At 38.3% G+C, this 26,126-nt stretch overlaps 1 protein-coding gene across 3 annotated transcripts in view; it reads right to left on the bottom strand.

Moving 5' to 3' along the window:
• tanc2a (tetratricopeptide repeat, ankyrin repeat and coiled-coil containing 2a) overlaps nt 1–26,126 on the bottom strand; it is a 152,867-nt gene that overhangs the window by 109,983 nt on the left and 16,758 nt on the right. For all 3 annotated transcript variants that reach the window (XM_082183713.1, XM_082183714.1, XM_082183712.1), the window contains one exon: nt 9,879–10,000. The gene's annotated coding sequence lies outside the window, so the exon portion shown is untranslated. The remainder of the gene's footprint in view (nt 1–9,878; nt 10,001–26,126) is intronic.

The following is a 26,126-nucleotide window of genomic DNA, read 5'->3' as shown; positions in this document are numbered from 1 at the left end:
AAAAAAACTTTTTTTTAAAAGTTCTTCTTGACTCGGTTTAAAAATAAAATAAAAACCTTCCCACAGTCCAAACTCTGCCCTGCAACTCTAAAGTCTTAATTGGCCATGTCAATCACAGTGCTGATTGCCTACATAATGCTACATAAAAAAAAAACCCTAACCCAACACTACACCCTAATCTTAACCAATGAAATTGGCTGCAGGGCAGGATTTGCGCCTCAACTGGTTGGGGGGGGATTCCAGCAAACACCGACCAAGCTTGTGTATTCTTGCGCTAATTAAGTTAGCATTCAAGGTACTAGTATTCTAATAGTGTTCCCTCTTTTACTGAAAAGAACATTACACTGAGGCAGCTCGGGCAGGCCCGCAGAGCTTATACTAAACGTTTTACTCTCAATACGAAAAACAGGCTCATTAGCCCGGTTAAAGGTCAACCTAAGCAGCGAGACACACCATACGCATGTTATGAGGTGTCAAACCATTCCCTCATTAAGGAAAAATGCATGTTTCAAAGAAAGGGAATAACAAGCGGTAGTAGAGTCAGCTGCGACAGAACTCATACCTTATGGCTCGTTTCCACTGAGCGGTACGGTACTGTACAGTACGGTACGGTACGCAATTATTTCCGTTTCCACTGTCAAAAGTTGTGAATGGTACCAAAATGCTGAACCGTACCGTACCACTTTTTAGGTACCCTTCCGTTGGGGTACCTAGCACAGTGGTACGGTACTAAAGGGTGGAGCTAGACTCACTGCAGAACATTGATTGGTTGACAGAGTATCGTCATTTGCACGTGCTACAAGGGGAATGACAACATAAGAAGCGCCTTTTTTAATATACAGTTGAAATATAATATTACTGTTTTTGTATCACGAAATGTAGTTTTAAGAGTTTTTCAGGCGAGAATGTAGTCGTTTAAAGCTTAAATCTGGGGTTTATTTATAAAGATTTATGAAAATTTTATCCAGGTTGTGAGATCCAGGGGATCACCAGGCGCTCGCACCGCTCATGTACCCCGCCTGGAACAGCCTTTCCTCAGCTAGACGTTCTGACGTTTGCCGCTGACTCTGACGTCTCTGTAGTGGTTAAACATATACAGATATAATTCGTCTTGATCTAACGGGCGATTTTTGGTCTCGTGAATCTATCATTTGTTCCCTGGCCAACCGTTTTGGCTGAGGGCTAAGTGAAGTTTCATAACTTTATATAAGCTATTTAACTTTACCGTTGTATGGTTAGACTAGAGCGCTGACTTTGTAAGTTTGACTGAATTGTTTGCTTTATTTGTATAGCTTCTTGTACCTTTTACTTTTATAATGGCTAATATTGATAAAACTGAAATTTAACAAAAAGAGACTGGGTTGAGTTTTGTCATTTTAAATTTTAATTCAACGAAGATGATCTGTAATGTTGTTTACTGCAACATCTGTTGTTTAATACAAATGCACATATTGCCTGGACCATATTAAAATGTTTAATATTTTGATATTATATTTAAACGAAAAGAGGCAGGGTTGTGTTTTATATTGCAGTGAATATAATCAACACGCGTTGCCTGAACCACATTTGTGTGGCTATAATGTTTAAGATTTCTTTAAATGAAAACGAAAAGAGGCAGTGTGGTGTTTTATAACATATTTTGTTTTATTGTTGCCTAAAATATACATACAGAGATAACCGGAGGTGCAGAGCGAGCTGAGTGATGCGCGCTGTTCCATTTGCAGAATTACCGGACTCGCGTCCTCGGGAGTCATTCTCCTGAGTCGGACTTGACAAGTCCGAACTTTGCGTACTTGCTATTGAGAAACGCCTAATGTCGGCGCTTGGCTTCTTGTGACAAACACGCCAAGAAGCAAGAACAAGATCTGCTGTTATGTCATCCATGTATGTCGCCTATCAAGTAAGGGTACTGTTGGCAGTGGAATAGTTTACCGACCCCAACCGTACCATACTGTACTGTACTGTACCGTACCACTCAGTGGAAATGAGCCATTAGAGTCAAATCAATCAAAAACTTTAAAAAATCCCCTTAGGAGAAGCTCAAACTATCTGAAGGCCCTTTTCCATCTAAAAACACTACAGACCCTTTTTACCCCAACTAGTAACTATTAGCAGGCAATTAAAGACATATTAAAAGCAATTAAAAATCCCACTTTGCACCCTGAAAAGAAATACTAGACCACTAAAGGAAAAAAATAATAAAAAATAATTGACTTTCAACAATATTATGACCCCTATTTATGATTTCCTGCCCAATCTGGTCCCCGAAGTGTGTGTCCAACCTGTGTGTGCTTGGTTTAAGGTTTACTTATATTTCGGGGAGGAAACCCCAGAATTAAGATAAATATAGGGCTGGGTTCAGAGTTCGATACATTATGGTATCGAGGCAATTCGGTCGGTGCCTGCAGAGTATCAAAAAATGTCTTGTCATTCGGTACCAAATTTCGAAGCATCCCAACACCCATTGATGGAAAAGATGTGGAAAAGATCAAAAGTGTGGCTAAATTTCACCAGGCTCAATGCCAGCAGCGCGCGATACAATATTTGCAACAAGATAATTACTGCCAAGACCAGCAACACGACAAATCCGATGAAGCACTTGACAGAGCACGGAATAAACTTAAGAGCAGAAAGTTGCTCCGTCTTCGACTGCAAGAAGAACTGGAGCTCGTCACAAATGAAACGTATAGGCTACTTGCCTCACAGACATGAGGCATATAGAAAGCAAATCAGAAAAACAAATACTCTGATTATGTGATTTAAATGATAGTTGCGTTTATCTCTATAGGTGCGCGCATTCACTAGATTGCGGATATGACAAGTCAGCAACATCATCTTCATCTTTGCAGCCAACACTGACTCAGAAAACACTAGTTTATTAATAAACAAAAATGTCTCCTTGCTATTCTTTCCTGACACATTCATAATCATTAGGCAACTTTTGCCAGTACAGGAAGCTACACACGTGCGCTTGAGAGTGAGGCATATATTCCACCCCCCAGTGGCCTATATGAGTCATTGAGTCTGTAAAAAAAAAAAAAAAAAAAAAAAACTACAATTTTTTTTTTTAACGTTTTTGTTTTAGGTAATATGTAATATAATCTTGTTAAAACAGATTTCATAAAATTGGTCTTGAACAAAGTATCGTTCAGGAACCGGTATTAAAGTCAAGGTACCCAGCCCTAGCTAAATATGACAAAACCTTACTCTGGGATAAGCAGGATATGTCCTGAATTGGAATACTCAAAACACGTTTTCCCCCCTAAAAATGCATATAAAAAGATATTTTTATAGTCACAGGGTTAGTTTTAGTTTATAGTAAATATAAATAGCTGTATAATAAACAATAGTCTAGATAGCAAAGTAAATGTGTCTGTGTGAGACAGAGAGAGAAAAAAAAGAAAGAGAAGGGACAGGCTGTTACATAAATCTGACTAAAGTATCCCTGTAATGATAATTGCAGGTGCGTAAAGACACTGAAAGTACCATTAGTAAGGGTTAAGGTTCAGGTCAAGGTCAAAAGGTCAAATCTTATTAAAAAAGGGACATGTAGTGTGGTGGTTAGCCATCCACATTTTAGTGTCCAGAGATACTAGTGATTTACACAGCAGTGGTTCATTTCATGAAACCGATTTACGAATTGTCAGCCATTAAGGATCAAGATTTACAATGACATCTAATGCAATGTGCCATGCTAACTCAACAGTGATCATTCTTTAGCTTGAGAAAACATCCGCGAGAAACACCTAGATTTAGAAGTGTATGATAATTAAACAATCTTTCTTATAAAAGGCAAAAGTTGTATTAAAAATCAAATAAAACCAATACGATACATACAACGAATTTAAAAAAAAAAAAATAAAAAAAAAAAAAATACAATAAAAATTAGGGTCTTTTAAAATATTATTCTAACCAGCCACATGGCTGTGTGATACTTAAACACTCATTATTATTACAATTCTGTTTGGTGGTGCAGAAACGACACCATAGAGATTTAAAATCTAACTTACTTTAACAAAATAGCAAGACCAAGGTCAAAGGTTTGGATTCCTCCTGAGAAACAACTATGATAAATCACCTATCATGCTGATTATCATATGGTGCTTCACATTAACCCATCAGCATGAACATCATCTACATTTTTACCCGAGTTTGACACTGTCGCTAAAATGTCCTCCACGTGCCCTGTGCATGCCTGGCACTTGTGGTATTTTAGGAAAGGTAATATAACCCATGCAGCGGGTGTGCGCGGTCCCTGTGGAGCAACACACTCCCCTCCGCTCCGTCAGGCAGACACAGCCAGACAGCAGTTTCTGAAAGAGGACCGAGCGTGTGCAGAGTTTAACATTACAGGCGTAGTCACCTGACCAAGGGCAGAGGACGGACAAGAGGAGACTAACTGAATGTCAGGATTACAGCTGCAATCATTCATTCACACAGCCGTTTTAAATGAACCCGTAACGGTCCAGTACACCAATTATCAAGAACAAGACTTGAAGACTTCAGAGTTTGTCGAATTCAAATTATTACGTTCTACAAACACTAAGAACATAAACATTATAAAGAGCTCCAAAAACCCAATTTCATCAAAAAGCTTTGATTGTGTCTGTGTTGAAATGCAAGCCTTTGTGAGTTTTAATCATGGGCTTTTCCAAGACTAACATGACGACGCAGTTGAGACATTACCGAGAAGATGGCAACGAGGGAATCAGAAAAGCCACGGATTGTGACTAAGACCCCTACGGTGACGACACCCACTCAGAACTCCTCCGTGGTTATGATGAGGGGCCAAACAAATCTGACTCAATGTAAACAACATGGCTGAATGTTTGCTGTTTACAGACAATAATCATGAGAACATACTTCCTTCCCTTCTGTGCTTATGTGAAGAAAGCATCAGTGTTTTCAAGGCAATGACAAAATATGCTCCCTGCAGTTCAAAAGTTTGGAGAATTGATTAATTGATAAAAAAAATACAGCAAATGCAAGATAATTTTCTGTCATCTTTGCAGGACTGTGATATGAAGAGTGTGCAAAGTAACACATTTTAGCAACCGTGTGAAAGTGAATAGCACATAACAGGCACAATACCGGTATAAACATGAATATTTATGGGTTCAATATGTGTCACATGACTAAATACGTCATCGTTTTCAAACACCTCCGTTTTCACAGTCCACAACGCGAAAACGGCATATTCAAATGTATCCACTTTGGAGAGCGTTTGAGCTTTTTTTTGATAAAACAGCGTCTCAGTGTGGATGGAAGGCCAAAATGGAGAGAAAAAGAGGAGTTTTCAAACAAAAACGTATTAGTGTGGACAAGGCCTGATGCATTAACTAACATTAACTAATGGGACCTTGTTGCAAAACGTTGGCTCAAATAAATGCTGTTTTTTGGACTTTCTATTCATCATCCTGAAAAAAAATATACATTTCATGGTTTCCACAAAAATGCAGCACAAAAGTTTTCAACATTGATAATAATAAGAATTATTTCTAGAGCAGCAAATCAGCATATTAGAATGATTTCTGAAGGATCATGTGACACTGAAGACTGAAGTAATGATGCTGAAAATTCAGCTTTGACATCACAGAAATAAATTCAATTTTAAAATATATTAAAATAGACAACAGCTATTTTAAATAATATTTCAGAATAATTACTCTTTTTGTATTTTGATCAAATAAATGCAGCCTTGGTAAACAGCCTTCTTTTAAAAAATGTACCAACCCCAAACTTGTGGACGGTACTAGTGTATTAATATATGAATATTAATATAAATTAGTGTATTTTATATATTGCCTTTTGTTGGACAAAAAAAATTACAATTTCTCATGGGTGGGTGAGCAATCTGAGGCTGAGACTACAGTACAGCTGGAAATAAAGACACCCAGTAAGAGGCAGCTCTTATTACACTAGAAGGGCCCTACTGGTCTATCAAACAAATGATACCATGTTAGAGAGCAGAATAAAACATCAGACCATAGAGGAATGGAGGGTTTCTGTCGATCAAAGTTATTCCTTGTCCAGCAGCTGTCGCAACCATGTCAAATAACCCAGCTAATCAACACTCCAACGCCTGAGTGCTTCTGGGTAAACAGATGGAGGCTTCAACGCTCTGTATCTAATCGACCATCACTGATAAAGCAGAGGCTGAATCCCCGGAATGACAAATACAAGAAACCCTCTAAATTCTCCACAGATATCAACTTCAATGTTATACCGAATTTGTAAAGCAACTTTGGGTAAACAGAACTGATGCGATAACATTCCCTTCCTTAAAAAGCAATAGTTAGGGTCTTGATCCTAAAAACAGAAGCAGCATTATGCAACGTCCGGTGATTAATCAAATCAATCCCCGCTCATTTTGTCAGTACACTGAAAAAAAATTTGTGTCGATTTTTTTTTCTCACTAAGACATTGCTAGTAAATTTCACTAACAATTACAAAGAAACAGCAAGTAACTTTAAAAGTTTTTAAGGTAAAAACCTGATTGGATAAAGCCTCCCTCTTTAAAGTTATCACCATCTGTTGTGAAATAGAGGCTATGTTGATAATACTGTAGGAGCACACAGTAATACCTGCTACTTCTGCAGTGTACAGTATGCAAACTCAAAATTGTATGCAACTTTTCTGTATACATAGAACACATGGATTACCTGCTATCAATGGCAATATGTGAAGTAATATATGTGCTCAACATTGCATTTCTAGTGTAATGAGTGAAGAATATCTTTCTTCACACATGATTTGACCAGACTGCCAAACGTGCAGACATTTTCTGAAATGATAACTTGAATATACTCAACAAAATTAAATGTAACATGTAAAGATCATGCAATTTTTTCCCTAAATCGAATACATATAGCCTAGCCTATATTGTGCAGTATACAGTACACTAATAAGTCTTTTTGAAAATAGCCAAACATAACAACCCATCCAAAAATACAGGCCTAAATCATCTCTGCAGCATCAAAACAAAAATATAGTTCATTTTTATTAATGCAATAAACACTGATCCATCTTTAAAATTAAAATAAATTAGTAGCAACAGACAGCTGAAACAGATGTCCTGCCTTAAAAAAGTCTTTGAGATCAGATCGCAGGTGGTGCTTGTCTTGCATGAGCAGGAGCACCATGGGGTTTTCTAAAATGAGACATCTCAAAGGGTCCATGCTGTTTGTTTCAACACTGAACACATGGCACAGATATCTGCATCTACAAATCATCAGGAGTGGATAGAACTCCAGCCATTCAATATTTACATGTTGGCCGGTGTTAAAAACAAGAAAAATGTTCCAACTGATGTCCCTTTTTGGATGGCCCTAATGCACCATTTGTTTGCTCCAAACTTAATCAGTGATTTTTAACAACAGCATCTGTTTCTAGCTGTACTGTTTTGTACCTAAATTTGTCAGATACATGTTTAATGATACTAACTCAGTAATCTAAGCAATATAAAATGAATCCTGCATTAAAATGAATATATTGGTAGGTTACTTGGTTGCTCAGACAGACAGACAGACAGACAGACAGACAGATATATAGACAGACAGACAGAAGGTGAGTAACGTTCTCTGGAAAAATCGAACTGTACCGCTCTCCACCCACTTGTACCGCGGTTCATCTTAAATCTGACAACGCATCTATAATATGGTTTATTGAAAATAACAATGCGTAAAACAGAGACAAAGTTCTGCTAATGCATGTTTCTGTTGATGGATACACATTCTGGGTTCCCAATACATTACAACAGTGATTATCAAAAAAAAGGATCACTCTTGGACAAAACTGTCACTCTTTGTAAACTTTGTTCAATGCGAGTGCCGTATGCTCGAATATGACCGGTCATTTCTGCCGTCATCACCCGAGTGTTGATAGTGGTGAGACCTGACCTGCTATCTGTGTTTAAACTAAACTCATTTAATCCTTGCCAAATTTAAACATTTAAGAGCCAGAAGACTCAAGTGAGAACTCTTGTGCACTGTGAGAACATTTTCAATTTCAATTTTATTCAATTTCTGTACCTGAAAACTAATGTTAGACCTACCTGAAAAACATGAAAAATCACCATTTATTTTATTTGTATCTTTGATCTACTGTTTTTATTTGTGCGGTTTCTTGTAGTTAGATTATTTGTTCTTATTTTATTTATTTTAAAATTTTCTTATTTTGACAGTAGTCTTTTTTCCCCCTAAACATAGCACATACCGAATCGTACCAAAAAAGTGACCCTAAAAACCATGATAAAAAAATACAAAATTGAACCGTGAGCAATTTGAACCGTTGCACCCTTAACAGACAGACTGGGACTGTGTGATCCAAATTGCTCATTTGGGATTCTATGACATTAAACAGCCCTTGAACTGTCTCTTTGACACCCTGCAGCTCTAACCAAGAACAATGAATCACCCCTAAACATGTATTAGGCAAGTGTGGATTATTTGATGTCCTAGAGAAATGCTGTTCGTTAAGATTGCAGGCCAAGTCCGTTTCTTACCGTCCCTAAAACAGCCCACACTAGTTCATGCTTTGAACTCGACTCTGCTGCGACTGCAGCTGCCTGCAAATAGCAAATAAGATTTAATAAAACATGACTCGGTGGACATTGAACACAGAGTCCATTGCATCCTTCTCCCGACTCCTTGCTTTTCATCCCTACGTTTCATTCTTTCTGCCACCTTTGCTTTAAGAAACAAGCAACAATCTTCTCTTACAGCTACATCTAAAAGAAGAAAAAGGGAGAAAGAATAAACTTGCCTCTTTCCTAATAACTCCCCCAACTCTCTGCCCATCCTGTTTTGGAGCAGATCAAAGGTAATAATCCCCCATAATCCTCTGGTGTGCCCTTGCTGTTGTTATGGTCATTATAGGCTGCCGCATTGTTGCTAAGCTATCACGATTGTTCAGAGGAAAGCTACACTGGCTCAGTTTCACAGTGTAATGCCTATTTCACGGATGGACAGCCACTAGGATAATTAGATGGGGCCAGAGCGGACACAGCAACGATGTGCTTTACGGACAGAAAGTAAGGCCTCGTTTTTGCAAACTAAGGGGTCAGGGAGGGTACAAAAAACTTGTCAAGTAAGTATCACAACTTAGTGTGTTACTTCGAAAGTTAGAGTGGCTGCAAAAAACAACTAAAATGAAAAGCGTCATGAAAAGAATGGTTGGAATTGACATGCACACTTTAGTTAATAGCACAACAGTCATGTAATAGTCACGGAACCATAGAAGGATTGTAAAACTGTGACACATGGAATAAGGATAGTTGCTTTTGTCTTTGCCAGATTTGCTGTCAGAGGATCAGTTACTATTCATTGGCTGCATACAGAACAAAATCTTTGGATGGAGGAGAATGTGAATTTAAATGGCTTCTGCAGATTATCACTTGAGTTGAGACTGCATCCATGCATAGCCAAGGTAAAGATTTCACATTTTTAAATGTGCACCTTTTCCAAGTCCAAGCTTTGATCTGTAACAGTTTCTCTAAGGCTACTGGGTTTGACTTGCACATATAGATACTTTCAATGTGCTTTCAATCGCTTGGAGTCATACTGGATTGCGATGAAATCTCATAGTAATCAACTGTGTTAAACATGAAGTCCTTTTTGCTTTTAGCATGGACAGACAAATTATATGTTGCTGAAAACTACGCAAGTGTTTAGGATGTGATGGCAGAACATTAAGCTTGACAACTTTCCAGAAATATCCATGACAAGCAAATGCTTTATGCATTAAAACCTTAGAAGTGATAAGTTATATTTAACCAACCAATCTACAAGACTGCCACTAAACAAAAACCATTGGGATCCATTCTTGATTCCTTGCTGTACAACCTGTTTTTCCCATAAAGACAGAGAAAGTCAACTCACCATTAGAAGGAGGTACAGGGCCTCACAGCAAACCGGTCACAGCTATAGGGGTCGAGTTGGAATCGTTCTCCTGTGGGCAGGAGCCCAAGTCCCATCTCCTTAAGATTTAAACCTCAGCAGCTCTGTATAAGACGCAGAAAACAAAAGCAGCACATCAGAAGCATGATAACAAAAACAGCGGCCGTCATTTTCCAGACCCTACCGTGAGCCAAACAAACTAATATCTTGCCTGAGAGCCTATGTATAGCCCCACAAATCCCACCGGCACCTTCAGCTGCATGTTGCTGGAGGGGGGTGTCTATGTGTAACCTTCATAGCGCTAAAAACATGGAACACTACACATGCAATTTAATTAACACACAACATGCGCATTTCCACGTCTGTACACATGGGAGCCTACTTTCTCTCTAGAGACAGGAATAAAGAGAGGGGGGGGGGGGATATGAGAGTAGAACAGCTGCCAACTTTTTGACATAAAAACACCACAAAGCAAACAGAGCATCAATTATCTGTTGGCATAGATAGCAGTGTTCGCCAAGGCAAGAAACACTATTAGTATTAAGGACATGGACTCAGTGAACAAACGTGCCTCAACCTTCAATTTTTCAAAACTCCAAAAATTGTTACCTTTATCTACAATTCACTACAGTTTCCAGCTGAAATTAACACTAAGGGCTGTAAAACACCAATTTTTTATCCTTTTCACACAAATTATGATTACAGGGGCAGATTATTTCCATGGTTTTACTGTTATACGGTAGGGGGGGCGCTATTACACATCTTCTGAAAGAGTACAGAGTCTCCTGATCAAAAGACGAAGCAGAAACAAGCGATAGCAAATGTAAGTAGATGCCTATGTAAAATAATGCGATCATCAACATTAAACAGTATATTAAAACTGCCTAACGTTACTGAAATGTCGACACAAGAGGAGGTATAATTAGGACTGTGCAAGCATTAGGGGTGTTAGGGACGCGATCTACTCCATCTAGGTTCTGAATACGATACAGATGTAGTCTTTGACACACGATGCATTTAGCTAGAATAATCCTTTTTTTTTCTTCTTTTTTTTTTAAAGCAGAGGCTCGGTTCTTACTTTTGATATTTTGTATGTTTAGATATTCATACAATAAAATATTCTGGGTGGCCATGACATTTTTGTGAAAATTATCAAAAATGTAGATGGTGGCTGGCAACTTTCTTTCTTTTTTACGCTGGCGGGGATAGAGTTAATGAAGACGTTCACAGTTACTCGCACAATACAATGTTATGGCCACAAAACACTTTTACCATTGTGCATGATTTGCAAATTAATACATTCTGAGGTTTGCATTCTGATGTAGTAAACTTGCTTTTTCACCTGGTACAGCATTGCATTTGCAATGTAGAGCACTCGGGTTCAAGACCCGTGCAACACAAGTCAAGATGAAAGCGCTCAAAGTCTTGTAGAAAAAAAACCCAACTAAAATGGCATGGTTGCATCAGCAAATCTGTTTTGTTTTATGTTTGCTTTTGTTAATAATAATTGTTATAATAGTATAAGACTACATCAACCTTTTAACACCTCACCATTTAAATTTCCAAAATGCCATGATATGTACAACCAACCACATGATAAAACACTGCCAGGATCACATTCATCGGTTTTCGATAAAATTGAACGGACATTGGACATTTCACTATGAAGGTATGCAACAAACAAGAAGTAACATATTATCATTTTTCCAGAAATGTCACCACAGGCATGTTTTTCCAGAGACCCTGCGTTTTGCACTCATATACTTAAGGTCTGAATCCCCCTTTTCACTTGGGCCAGTAAGTAATAGCAACCACCCAAAAACCCTAGCAAGCCCCCAACCCCTCAGAACACTTGCCCTGACAACCACCCACAACACCCTAGCATTGTGTAAGCAACTTTGCACTAGCAAACACCACTTACATATTCTTCAGAAAATGTATCTAGTTTTTAAATGTCAAGACTTTTTGATGTTTGAATGCTTATTATGCATAAATATAATATAAATAAGCCTTTGTTATTTTATTCCCCCCATAAAGTGTAAATACTCTGTCTCTGAGGCGCTATCAAAACATTGCTGTTTGTTTGAGCTTCACATCCAGCTCGACAACAGCAACATTTGGCGGAACCAATGGAATGATGAGGCTAGGGTGGGGCTAACTGGTTTGACTGACCAATGGCAGGTGGGGGAGTGTTCATGAATCATGTGTGCAAACTATCCTGTTTGTAACTGCTGTGGTGGTGGTAGTAGTGGTGCAGAAATTACATAGTTCTTCAACTTTAATTTTGCTGCTTTTCTCAATTTCAAATATTTTGTTTTTATTTACTTTTTTACAAATGCCTCTTCCAGGCGGCTGTCGGAGGTTCTGGTGCGCGGTGGGCAAACAAACTTCTCGTCTTTCCGTGCTGATATACGGCTCCGTTGTGTGTATTGTGTTGGTGATACCTGAACCCCTTACAGCATGGAGAAGGGACACGGATACTGCAAACCATAGCCAAAACATGAGGCCCGACAGATGAGACGCACCTTTCATTACCTGCAGACCATGTGTGTGGGTGACATCTGCCAATGTCATCAGCACCTTTGCTGAGGAGATAAAGAGCAGTAGCTTTTCAAAATAAAGGGCTCTGCAGTTTATATGAAAGATACGATCATCAAGATGTACACATTTTAAAGAGGGTGTGAAATTTGAGTGGGTAAACTGAATGTATAGTATAGCCAGATGCTGTCTGAACATCTAGAAAGCGAGACAAAAATAAACTATCATGTTTTTTCAGTAATGATAATGTGTTTGTTTTTTTGAGTCCACATTTTTATTATGTAGCAACTTATTAGCAACTTGCCTTTTTAAAAAAGGCTTCAAAATTCATTTTTGAGAAATGACTATGTACTTTATGTTGTAGAACAAAATGTAAAGTCTTTTCAAGCAACGAGCCCTTAATTTACACAGAACCATCATTCTAAAAACCCATAGGGAATGCATTGTGAATTAGCCTTCTGGGTTAGCCTACAAATTAACATCATGACTGAACTCAGCTCTATTTGGTTACATTGGTGGTTCAGAAATTACACACTTTTTATTATCTCTTATTCTTTAAATGTTTAATGTTTTTATCTATAGGTTTAAATTGCTCTTTCACATTTCATATAATTTTAGAACACTTTTTTGTTGAACGGTGCATGCCCACTTTTTCAGCTGCCTTGGTTGCACAAGTATTTTTGTTTATTGCAAAATATGCACATATGATTTAAGTAGTTTGAGAGCAAAGGGAGACTGACTTGCTTACATCATTCATAGTTCTTCACAACAGTGAGCAGACTAAGGGCTTGTTCACACAGAACGCATTTTTGCTTTGAAAAACAGTCTAGTGGCGATCTTAACTTGAGCGCTGCGTTTTTAGAATGCTGTGTCATGCCCGAGACGCTGCAAAAGACAGAAGACGCAAGAGTAATGGTTATACATGTCCGTCTAGCGCGTTTACATAGAAAAACTAATGGAAAAGTAGGCAATTGGAATGGAAAAACACGTTCTGTGTCAACTGCCCCTTAAGAGTTCTTTTGGAGCAATTTGTTTGTTTCGATTCTCTGATTGCTGGACATTTCTTTCCAGAATAATGGGTAATATAGTTTTTCATCAAGAATTATGTAACAAGAAAAGATAAAAAAAAAAAAAAAAAAAACTTAATAGCCACTGTATTATAAAAATGTTGTAAGTTTCAGAACTCGAAACTTCCTTGTTAGTACAAAAAAAAAGCTTTTATTGAAACCAAGATGCCAAAAGGACTTTTCAGATTTTGTCTCAGTATGAGCTCAAGAGAGACCGCCTTCACAGAAGATCAACGTCTACATCTGCATCATTGCCTCTTTAGCCCCACCCACCGACTTGCATATAAAAGTAGAGTGAGTAGAGCAATGCAAACACAGGATAACTTGATCCAAGAAATGAATAGAGATGCCTCTGAGGATCACAAGATGTTTTGCAGTGCCAAGTTGTTTTTAGTCTTTGGGTTGCCACAGTCTTTGCATTGGCTTCCTTATGATCCTAACATTAAGAAAGCGTAGATTAACTTATTTTTAACAAAGTTCCAGATTTCGACAGTAAAACACTGCTCGTTTATTCGATGCAGGCTTTTCAGAGAGACTGATAAACAAAAGATGATGCAGTGACGACTAAATTGGATCCGACAGTAATTTCGCAACACATAAGTGTGAGAAACTATGTTTGTACCATGTCCATGAGTCCAAACCATGTTTAATATGCAAAACTGTTACCCCATCATAGCAGTGAGTGTTTACTGTGTGTTTCAAAGAGAGGGTCTGGATAGAAAATAGCCTATTACTTCAAAATGATGTCGTCTTTTGATGTAAAAACCTTGTTAGCAGCATTATAAGTATAAATAATGCAGGCTGATGGCTTTAATAAAAGCATACCATAAATTAACAATCTCAGAGCTTACTATAGGTCTGTCTTTAAAGGCTTACAAGTTATCTTTAAAAATATGTTCCTCTGTGGAGAAAATGAATGGTATTTTAACTTCCGCAACCCTGTTGTGCTCTATATGCGGCTCAACAGCAACGAATACAATATGAATGTACAATTATGTGCGATTCCAATAAGGCACATTAAAACTGCAACTGAGGGAGGAATAGAGCGACCCACATGCTCTCACCCACAGTCATTTTCCATATAAGCATATGCATGTACTTGTAAACATGAAAACAAATGGCCTGTTTAAAGCGTAGAACATGTATTCACAACCACACAAATAGACACACATCAACCGCTTCAATGAGGCTTGAAGCATTCTTAGCAACATGTAACAGAATGTAATTGGCAAGATGGGAAAGCGTAGCCAAGCCTCAGCATCATGCAGATTCCCCTCTTTCAGCTCCTGTGTGAACGTGTGGAGAAAGGAGAAAACAGCTAATGTGGGTAATTGTACAACACCAATAGATTCATAAAATGTTAAGGTGTGAACTAGCGGCTAATGCACATGCCCTGACACACCAATCTGTGGTGCTCAAGTGGATAAAATAAGATAATATTAAATAAGTTAATTAAATAAGATAATGAAAACAATAAAAGTTAAAGTAAAAATAACAATTATAAAAAAAGGAAGAATGAAATAGACTTTAGTCTTTATTTTCATAGCTGTGCCAGAGCTAAAGAAAAACCACAAGCCCCTATATAAAGGCAGCAGGTTAGTGGATGATCCACAAGCTCTACACAGACAAAACATAACAAAACATAAAACAACCACCTGGGGTGTTGTCACATTTCCCTGTTGATCAGGGCATCTACATCTCTCCTCTGCATTTCATTAAGCAAGATAGATAGAGAGATAACTATATGCAAGGTGTTCAACAAAACCATCCTCCATGAGCCTCAGCACTGATCTGATTATAAAAATCCTTTGATGTTTATATTTTTCTGTTACGGAGCATATGTAGAATATGTATATATCATGAGGATATGAGGATCTCCATGGTAACAAGGCAGACACACGGCAAATGAGAACATATGCACTATTAATCAAAGGATGCCACGGTGCCTGTTATGCTTTATCAGTAATGCTTTTTTCACTCACTCACAAAAAAAAACACACTTCTTTTCCTCCTCTTACAGTGCCTGACCAACTTGCAGATTGTATGCCAGCTTGATCTAACCTTCTTCTACTGACACTCAAATAATCGAATCCAAGTCCGATTGCTATAGCCGTAATCAGCATCAGGGCTTGAGTGACAGTTAAGTTAGCCTGATACCAGATACCATCAAAGGCAGTGCTGTAGTTATCCATGTAGGGGATACAATCAGACAGCAGGTATCTAACATCTCTCATTTCAGCAGCATTACTAAAACAACATCTGGTATGCTGCCGCCCCGTATCCGACTGTCCCTCCAGTGAAACGGCGAGGAGTGGGTGGACGAAGGGATAGGGAGATTGTTCACTTTGTCTAAGGGCAGCCCTTGACTCCTACACAGGCGACGTAATGGACCTCAGTACGTAGGCAGAAAGAATGAGAAATCGGTCACATGCAAATTCACTCAGAGAGATGTTAGAAACAAAACCGCCATTATGTGAAGAGGCAACACATAGTCTGAGTTAACTAGATTTGGGCGGTGAGAAGAACAGATATTTCGGTGACGCATGAAGTGAAAACAGCGGGAGAGAGAAAGAGAATTGAAAGTTTAGTTAAATGTAGTCTTGTTGGGTGTTAATTTTTTACTAATAATATAATTACGTAATTAATATAATACAGTCAATTAGTGGCACTTGTATTAGAACAAATTAATAAAATAAGGAAAAATACATTTGAAATGTAATAGAAAAACTGATAACACTATGGATGATGGCTGAAGGCATCTGCAACAGGCTCTTCATGAGTTTGACCCTACCCACAATCCAAATACACCAAGACAAGCCATAAACACAAGTTTCCAAACACGATAGCCAGGCACACACACTGCGAGTCTAAACACTATGACTCACAATAGCTGACTTCTCTAGCAAAGTTCTTCCATCTACGGCATATCAAATAGAGAGGAATATAGTCTGGATTATATTACTTGGCTGCCTAATATAATACTCTATTATCAGATTCTGCAATGCATTTAATGTGACAGCAGATACATAATGAGATCCTCTGACAGATGGAGGTGTTAACAATTCCTTCACCTTCGAAGTTCTGCCGTTTTTTGGTTTGACTGCTACCCTTCACACTGCAGGCTTTGTCCAAAGTCCCTGTTGAAGTGGGACAAAAAAATGAGGTGTAATGGAATGCAACAATAAGGATAATGAGGGCCAGCAAGCCACCGCTCTCAAAGGCGGCCTTATGTCCAGCCATGAATAGGTCCCATCCAAGGCGCCAATTCAGCCTCCGACTAAACAAAGAGAGGGACACGTGTCCCGCCACTTGCTACGGCCAATTCACGAGCCAGCTGATAATGAGAGCGTGTCATGCCTGCCCTTTTTTTCCCTTTTCAAGTCTTGTGGTTTAAATTAAAATACGGCCTCATCTCATTACTCCAGGCATTCATTGTATAAAATAGTTTTTTTCCAAAAGCTCTTAGAAACCCTTGAGGACTCTGACATTGTGCTGGCTTTATAATGTGCCGCCATTATCAGAAGTATATATATAAAAAATGGATTTCTTGTCATTTTGAGGAACCCACAAGACAGGATGCAGTTCTACGAAAAGCTCTGCCATGTGTTGAGATACTTTTAGCAACATAGGGATAGGGGTACTCAAGGATGGATGACCCTAATTCCTCTGGGACATGCAGGGTTGGAGGAGAATGAGGAGGGGGGGCTGTCATTCCTAGATGAGGCGGATAACTCAAGTCTAGACAAACACTTGGGCCCAGGGCTCAGGATCCAGCAAGAAGGTCGGGAGGGGGGTGGCGGCTGGCATTCTGGAAAACCATCTGCCTCAAATCTGATAAATCTTGATTACTGCATGTTGGGAAGTAGGGGAGGAAAGGATGGAAAAATGCATCACCACAATCTATCTTTTGTCGGATGTGCAAGGCCGAGAGAGCCTTTGCCATGCACAAACAGCTGCCTTGAATTTCAGACAAGGTGATGGACACCAAATCACTAAAAAGGGAAACAAACGATCATGTCAAAAATCATACTTAAAGAGGCCAAATTATGCCATTATACACAGTCTTGATTTTGTGATCTACTACTACAATTTTACATTGTTGCAGCACCTCTCTTCCCAATCTGTCAGTAACACTCTCTTTAATTCCAGCCTCTATGAAGCTCCTCCGTCTGAAAAGCGCAATGTGCTCTGATTGGTCAGCTGGACCAGTGTGTTGTGATTGGTCAAGCAGGTCTCGCCCCTTTTTTTGTGTATGCCTTGAGGGGGAATTATTTAAATGAGGAATATTGTGAAGTGAATGTTCCCAGGAGAAAACTTAAGACTACAAATCGAGGCGATTTAGGGAGCTCAGAAACCGTGTTGACTGATACAGAGAATAACTCCCTTTGGAGGGACTTGGTGCTTTTTAACTTTGCAGGCCTTTTTCATGCTCAAACAGCAACATTAAAAAAAAGAAACTTGAAAAAGAAAAACAACATAATAGGTCCTCTAAGTTATAAAGGGTGTCAAACGATGTTCATATTTATGACAAAAATTGCAGTTTTTGTAAAACTAGACCTATAGTCCAGTTATGTGAAATTGTATTTGAAATCAGAAAAAGTTGTGTTCCATCAACCTGTGTGACCTTACATTTTGTCCGATTCCTCACTATAAGACTCCAATAGAAATCTTACGAGTGAGTTAATAATCACAGAAGTCTAAATTGACCTATAATACTCAAGCAAACTGCAAGAATACAAGAAACAGTACTCACAAATACATGACAAAATACATAAAAAATACTATCAATCCAGGTTTTGACACAAAGGTCATAAAAAGAGACCCTGTTAGCCAGATATTACAATGAAAAACATATTGAGTCCACATATCTATCAGGTTCAAATCTCTAAACTAAGCATTCTGTATTTTGTCATGTAGGATACTCAATTACAGAACCTGTAATTTCCTCACAAGTTCAACATGTAATCTTATTCCCAACAACAAAACGGCAGTGACAAATTCCCTGGCCACTGTCCCTAGAGCTAAACACATTTATCACAACAAAAACAACATTACATTGGCTGCCCAGTAGGCCGCTATGAGCATCCACAATCACACACACACACTTCGCCAGCTACATCATGACTTCATATCCCACTTTTAAAAACATCCTGATCTGCTTTGTCCTTTAGGGCCCAGACTGTGGCTTGAGGCTTGTGGGTTTATGGACTCAAGAAGGGTAAGAGGGGGCCACTCCACTCCTATGAACTGCTATAGGCCCTTTGCTCTCAAAAACAGAAAAAAACGAGACTGAACGAAAAGAGCTAAAATAGCTGGAAAAACGAAAATAAAAAAAAATACACCCATTACAGATTAAATAAATGGGGTTTTTTTAGTGTTTTTTTTTTTTAGAAGACTGGTACTTCGGATACAACTGGAAATGTACAATTAGCATTTTAATTCAATTTATTTAATCCATGATGAACAGCCTGTACACTGCAAGTTCATCCTAAAAAGTGCAAAAAAAAAAAGTAACAGGTGAATCATGATGAGAATTTACATCTGAAATATTACTACCACAAATAAAACATAAAAGACAGTTAATAGTTGAAATTGCAGTCTTCTCTTAAATGCTTCTTGTTTCATTTGCAAACATGACGTACAGTTCCCGTGCAGAGAGTGCGTGTTGAATCAAATCAAATCCACCCTAACAAACCAGTCATCCTTTCAAGGTTAAGGGGGACTCAAAAGTACACCCGCCAGGCCACAACGCCCTGAGTCAATTAATCCAGATCTTTCAGATCATCAGTTCGGTAGGACAAACAAAATTGTGCTTTACATCCATCTGTGCCATCACAAGCTTTAACTTGGGATCTTATGAACCATTAATTGAACCATTCATTGAACCACACTGAAACTCCAGCATACAAAACATTGCATTCGTCCCATTAACACATTTGAGAAGAGCTATCATTATACTGTCAAAGAGTCAAAATATTACACACACAAAACATGCTGCCTAATTTGGCATCAGAACATTTGAACACAGGTGACATAGAACAAAGGTAATTACTTTAAACAACAAATTACCAATGACCCAACTGGTGTCCAGGTGATGGCACTAAGGTTACTGCTGTATTACAGAAGAAAAAGCCATTAATTTTAAATAGGCATTGCTTCAGAAATAGCTTTTATCAGATTCTTCATAAAAGGCGAAGTGTACTCAAAGAAAAAGAGGACAACAAGGAAGGCTATGCTCAGACTGCAGGCAAAAGTGGCCCAAAAAGTTGCCCAAATCCGATTTTTTTTATAATACTCGACTCGGATCTGTTTATTTCGTAACAGTGATTCATGCAACACTTATGTCACTCTAGAGCGACATTCGTCACAATTCTGCGCTGATGGGAGTCACTCCAAAGATTTTACATACCGGTAGTTCTTTGGTCACTCTGTGAATATGCAAAGCGCAGCGAAGTTTGTCAGTGCTGGGACGGTGAGCTGTTATACTCATAAACATCACGGTGAAAGCTCTATACAAGCAAAACTTAAGGAAAAACTGTATGAGAAAGACTTTGCTCTCTTTCTCCTCATCTTCGTCCTTCTTTTCACCTGCACACAAATTCACTGGCTTCCGCAGCACAACCCTATAAACGCGTAAATGCAGACTTCAGTAACCTCCGTGTTTACTTCTGAATAATTCCTTTGTTGTTCTTTTGCACATGTGGGTCAGTTGAGGATCACGATCTGTTCACACTCGAATCTGATAATGGCCACATTTAAAAAAATGTGAACAGCCGAACAAACATGTATAAAAAAATTTGGATCTGGCCAATAAATCAGAATTGAGCCCTAAGGCTTGCAGTGTGAACGTAGCCATGGAGGCCTTCAAGAAACAAAAGACACTAAAAGTGTGGCATTTGGAAAAGAGCTCTCCTCCTCCTAAATGCTGTCTCATTACATCAATTTCTCATTACTGCATCAACCAGGCGGAAAATTGCAATTTCACACCCAGCTCTGAATGACAATGTAGGTCACCCTTGGAGCTCTTGTATGTGCAAAGGGAAGGTCAAAGGTCACTGAGATGGAAGTCAGGAGGACAGCGTGATCTTGATCCAATTGTAGGGTAATCTTACGAAGCTAGACTTAACTAAACAGCATCAACTAAGTCTGGTCCACCTTACAGCTCATTCTGGCCAAGAATCACCTACTTGGAATGAAAGAAACCACTTGAACAACACTACAAGTAGAAGATCTATTAAATAACCTAACCATAATTCATTTCAAAATTCATTTGACCACAATATTCAGGATATGGTTCCACTCTAGAAAAGGCCAGTCAATAAATATCATGTCATGACGCGTCGAGGAGGCAGGAACTTCACCTTAACCGCAAGGATCATAAACAGCGATGACACATTTAGGTAATAAGAAACCGCTAATCCATCACTAATTTCATAACAGCTCAGTCACCTAGTGCTCTTGGCAAGAAACATGGCGAGATTCTGTCTCTCTTCCCTTTACCGAGCCTGAACAGTCTCTATTGTCACGGGTTGGTTTACAAATCTTCTCTGAAACTAGATACTTCATCCTCCTCCAAGTATGTGTAGATGTGAAAAGCTTATTTTCTCTCACATACACACAGTTTGACCCATCGGAACAGCAAAATACCCATTAATTAATCATATAATCTATTTAAAAAGGAAACCAAGGAAAGTTAAGACTTCAGGCTACTAGTTATTAAGGTATGCATAACTACTCATCTGTTGATATTTGAGCTTATGTTAGTGAGTCATACAAATCCACTCGTCTCATAATAGTAAGAGACATGGGAACGTATAACGCAACTACATGGAACAACCAGACAAACTGCAACACATCTTCTGATTAAGGAAGTGACTCCATACTAAATATACTGTAATGGTATTCATAGGAAAAACAGGAATTTTGCAACCAATCTAGAGGGGAAATGAGTCCCGTGACAAAAAAAAATACAGACAAGACATGATTTGTAAAGACCTGAATAACCTGAAGATGACACACCCAAAAGCTCTGTGAGGAGTTCACTGCTCCAAGCTCATGCTCATTTTTACACTCGGTTTTTACCAACTCATTTTGTATGTGAAGAAAATGCCCGTTAACTAATTTTGCATGGCATATAACTTGCAACATTTGCTTTCTGACAAATTAAATATTAATTAATTTAAATGTGGTCTATTAGAAATATCATTATGGGTCTTTTTCATTTAGTCTTTAATCTTTTATGAAGTCTGTTTTTAGTTTTTTATTCGTTTTCTTAACATTGCCTACATGTTGTTTTCATTTAATTAAACTAACGCCTGAATTCATTTAGTTAACTTGCAACCAGATTTGTCCCACAGATGATCTCTGGGAGGAATCCCTCAGGAATCCCAGGAATCAGGCTGCATGAATGCTCTCCCGAGATGTCTCCATTTGTGGTGAGAGGTGCAACAGAGACGTCTCTCCACAACTCAATTAAGGACTCATTAGCATGTCCATTAAAAGGAGTCACTCCTCCAGGCCAATGATTCTCTGAATCATCTGCTCTGACCTTGAAGGACATTTAGCCCTAAAATACTCTTGCATAAAACAGTAAAAGCTAAAAGGTTTCCGATTAGTATGGCAGCTCCGGTAAAGTCTGCTTTTTGTTAATATAGGACAAGCTAATGGGGGCATAATCAGAAAGTGAGTCAGAATATTTATTTCATTAGCTTATTCAGTGCAAGATTCAGTAGACTGATTCCATTCGATGACTTTTTGTGAGTTTGCGAGTCTTTTTGTCCAATTCATTAACAGAACCTACTCATAACCAAAGTTGATCGCTTGTGAATTAAACTACACTGTTCATGAAAGAAATGTTGTCTTATTGTCGATTCGGACTGCCACAAGAACCACGACAACAAGAACTAACAACTATAATATAATTCCAAATTCATTTTGACATGGTGCTGTAGATTCAGCAAATATACAGCATTATTTGAAAGAAAGAACAGGCTTCAAAACTGATACAGATTATATTGATACTGATTTACTGATTGGTCTTATTGTCTATAAATTAAATTATAATAAAAAATATATTTTTCTGAACAGCGCCAATCACAGCAAGCAACAAGGCATTTTGTCAGTAATTCAGTATCAAATTCTGTTGCGTCACACTCCGTGAAATCAGTCCAAAATCCCCTTACTGAGGGGCTTTCTCACCGGAGGAACCTTTTCATAGTTCCTACAACTAATGGCGGAAGTACTCGCCTTTTGGCGTGTTCGCACCGCAGGAACTGGGAACGATTTTAGTTCTAGAAACTCATTTTGGGGGAACTAAATTAGCTCCTACTTCAGAATAGGATCTAACCCAGCACAATAGGAACTACCAGTTATGTAAGTGTACGCTGTTGAGCCGAAAACACGCAAAACACCAGCAGCCACCATTTTTTAAAAAGCTGTGTAAACACACAGATTATAGCTTATTTACTCGAACTAACTGGAAAACGGTGACAGATGGACCTCATAACCTTTGCGCCAAGGAGAAAATCCAACGCAACTTTGAGGAGACCAAGTGAAACACGATTATGTATTTCTGTACAGCTAGCAACACTAATACTTTTTCATATACGGTCTACTTTCTTTGTATCACAGTTCTATCTAATAACGTATTAGACATGACTGTTAAACAGATCGTAAACTAATGAAGACGGAGAATGGGAGCACAGGGTAACGAGGATGTAGTGTAACGACACCCAGTTCCAGGAATGCACTAATATTTTGTTGGTAGTACCAGTTTGCAACAATTATTAGTTAACACTAAGTTGTTAACACTTCGGAAAAAAAATAATACTTCGTCATTACACTACATCCTTATGCATCGCTTTCTGTCAGGACTTTTACGTGTTTTTCCCAGACCACTGAAGTGACGTCGACGTCCGGGTTAGCAGTAGCATGACCCATCAGGCAAGTGTTATTTAAATAAACTCCTGATGTACTTACAAACTTTCCGATGCCTCGTTTTATGAGTACAGAACCTATTTGTACTACTGTATAAGTTTGGTACCATTCTGGGCATCATTAGTGGGGTAATTTACGAGATACATCACAGGATCCATTAGCGCCTGCACTAAGCCATCCGGCTGATTTCTCTAAATAAGCTTTAACTTTAATAATGTTCGACCAAGGGAAAAAATGCTTGGCTCGTGGTCATGGTGCAGAGGACCCTAGGTTGATTTTACTCCGAACCATCCCTTTAAGAGGTCCTACTGCCGGAGCGAATGCAACCAGGAAAATGGCCCTAGGGGTACATTTAGTTATCGGGGAACCACCCTGGTGGCTAGTTCCCATAACTAAGCTTCTAGAACTACCCGGTGCGAAAGGGGCTATAGCAGCATACTAAACATCAAATTTGAATGGCTCTGTCCCTTCACACATGATTTTCATATTTAGTGTGGGTAGAAAAGTTACTTGGGGCTTGAAAGTTGTATCACACCTGGCTAATACACAATGTTAGCCTGGAGTTACTGTACACCTACATCATGTATTGGTAGTGTTCCAAGGTTCTCAAGCATGACAAATCTCCATCAAAAATAGCCCTGTATTCACCGTCATACCTGGGGGTGGAAGAATCTCTGCAGGAACTCAAAAGAAAGAGCTTGAGTTCACTCAAACCCCTTTTCTTATCTCTCACCCACCCTCAGTGCCTTTTGGTCTCCCTTCCTCGTTCCTTCTCTAGCCCACACTGGGCAGTAGATGCTGAGCCAAGGGGGTGGAGGGTATTTTTAGCCAGCACAGTGTGCTGAAACAGTGGAGAGCGCTGTGCCCTCACAAGGACAAATCTCACTAACCAGGAGAGTAAGTGAGAGAGAATAAGACATAGAAAGACTTTTTTTCGTCCCTTCCCTACAAAAAAAAAAGGTTTTAAGAAAAAAGGAAAGGCTGTGACATCTCAGGAACATCAGCCATCAGATCAAACACCTCTATCTCTCTTTTCACTTGATTCATGACACTATTTTTCTGAGTTTCTGCAGAGGATGTCAGCCCATATTTATTTAACATTCAGTTGAAAGTGGTCTTCAATAAAGGGCATATATTATATATACAAATGTATATATATGTATTTTTTTATACGCATTAAATTTATATATATATATATATATATATATATATATATATATATATATATATATATATATATATATATATATATATATATAGTATATACATACATACATAAATTGAATGCCCATAAAAATAAAAATAAAATGATATATATATATATATATATATATATATAAAAATTTTAAAAAATGTATGCGCATTAAATTGATTCAACGTACTTACATTTCTAATGTTACAAAAGACTCCCATTCCAGAAAAAAAATTTAATAAATCATGGTTTTAAAAATTAGGCATATTATATTGATGATAAATGTTTCTTGAGCAGCAAAACAGCATAGAATAATTTCTGTCTGAAGGATCATGTGACACTGAACACTGGAGTAATGATGCTGAAAATTCAGCTTTGCCATCAAAGGAGTAAATTACTTTTAAAATATCTTAAAATAGAAAACTTTAACTTTTTAATTGTAATAATGTTTTACAATACATTTACTGTTTTTAGTGTATTTTTAATTTAAAGAAATGCAGCCTCGGTGACCAAAAGAGACATCTTTATTAAAAAATAAAAATAAAAAAATATTGCCGGCCCCAAACTTTTGTACGGAAGTTATAATATAATATAATATACTATACATGATGGACAAATAACAGACTAACAACTTTAAAAGTGGCTCATACGAATCATGCGTTCATGATTCAGATATTATGGCTTAAGCAAATGAAAAATGCTGACAAACAGTAAATTTGATCAAATTCTCAAAAACATTACATTTTAAATGCCACCATTTTAGTCTCAGTAAGGTGCCCTATAAAAGCGTTGCGCAAAGATGTCGTCTTTCATGTCCTCATGCCGTTATTTGTAGAACGAAAAGCATTAGTCACTTCAAAAGGACCCAGAAATGACAGTACAATGGAGGATGAGAAATTGGTCATTGACTTCTTTTGACCACTCCATGGTGGCGTATGACTCCTAGGGACACAATTTCCACTTCAAAAGGGGCTCTCTAGAGCTGAAATAGGGTTTGCTATCATGCTCCACTTTGCTGTGATTCCCTAGTGGTATTAGATGTTAAACGTTCCCCCCATGGCAGAGGGAGGAATTCCACTGCTGGAGTCTGAAGTGGGGGGAGGACGGTGGTGATTTGAGCCACTCCAGATGTTATCAGCCTCCAGGGCTAATGCTAGCAAGCCTGCATTAAGGATCTCCAGGTTTGGCACGTAGTTTAAAAATGGTCACACACACACACACAAACATATACAACTCTATGCGTCACAGTTGAGCTTTATCAGAACAATGTGTCTGAGCGCCTGAAGGTGGTTGTTTACAACAGTGCCTCTCTCTGTTTGGCTTCTGCCCTTCTTTGCCTTTGTATTTCACTTTTTAGCTTCCCTTCCTTTCTATTTGTTCTTCTCCTCTCACTCTAATGCTACTGTACAGATTGGGATTTTGTGCATTCATAATTTGTAATAAAGATAGTTGTTAGGGCTGCATGATTAATTGAAATAAAAATCGAAATTGTGATAT

The sequence above is a fragment of the Leuciscus leuciscus genome, assembly GCF_965113295.1.
Source record: "Leuciscus leuciscus genome assembly, chromosome: 1".
In the NCBI taxonomy this organism is placed as follows: Eukaryota; Metazoa; Chordata; class Actinopteri; order Cypriniformes; family Leuciscidae; genus Leuciscus; species Leuciscus leuciscus.
Note: the sequence above shows the minus strand (reverse complement) of the source record. Positions and strands in the feature narration are given on the sequence as shown.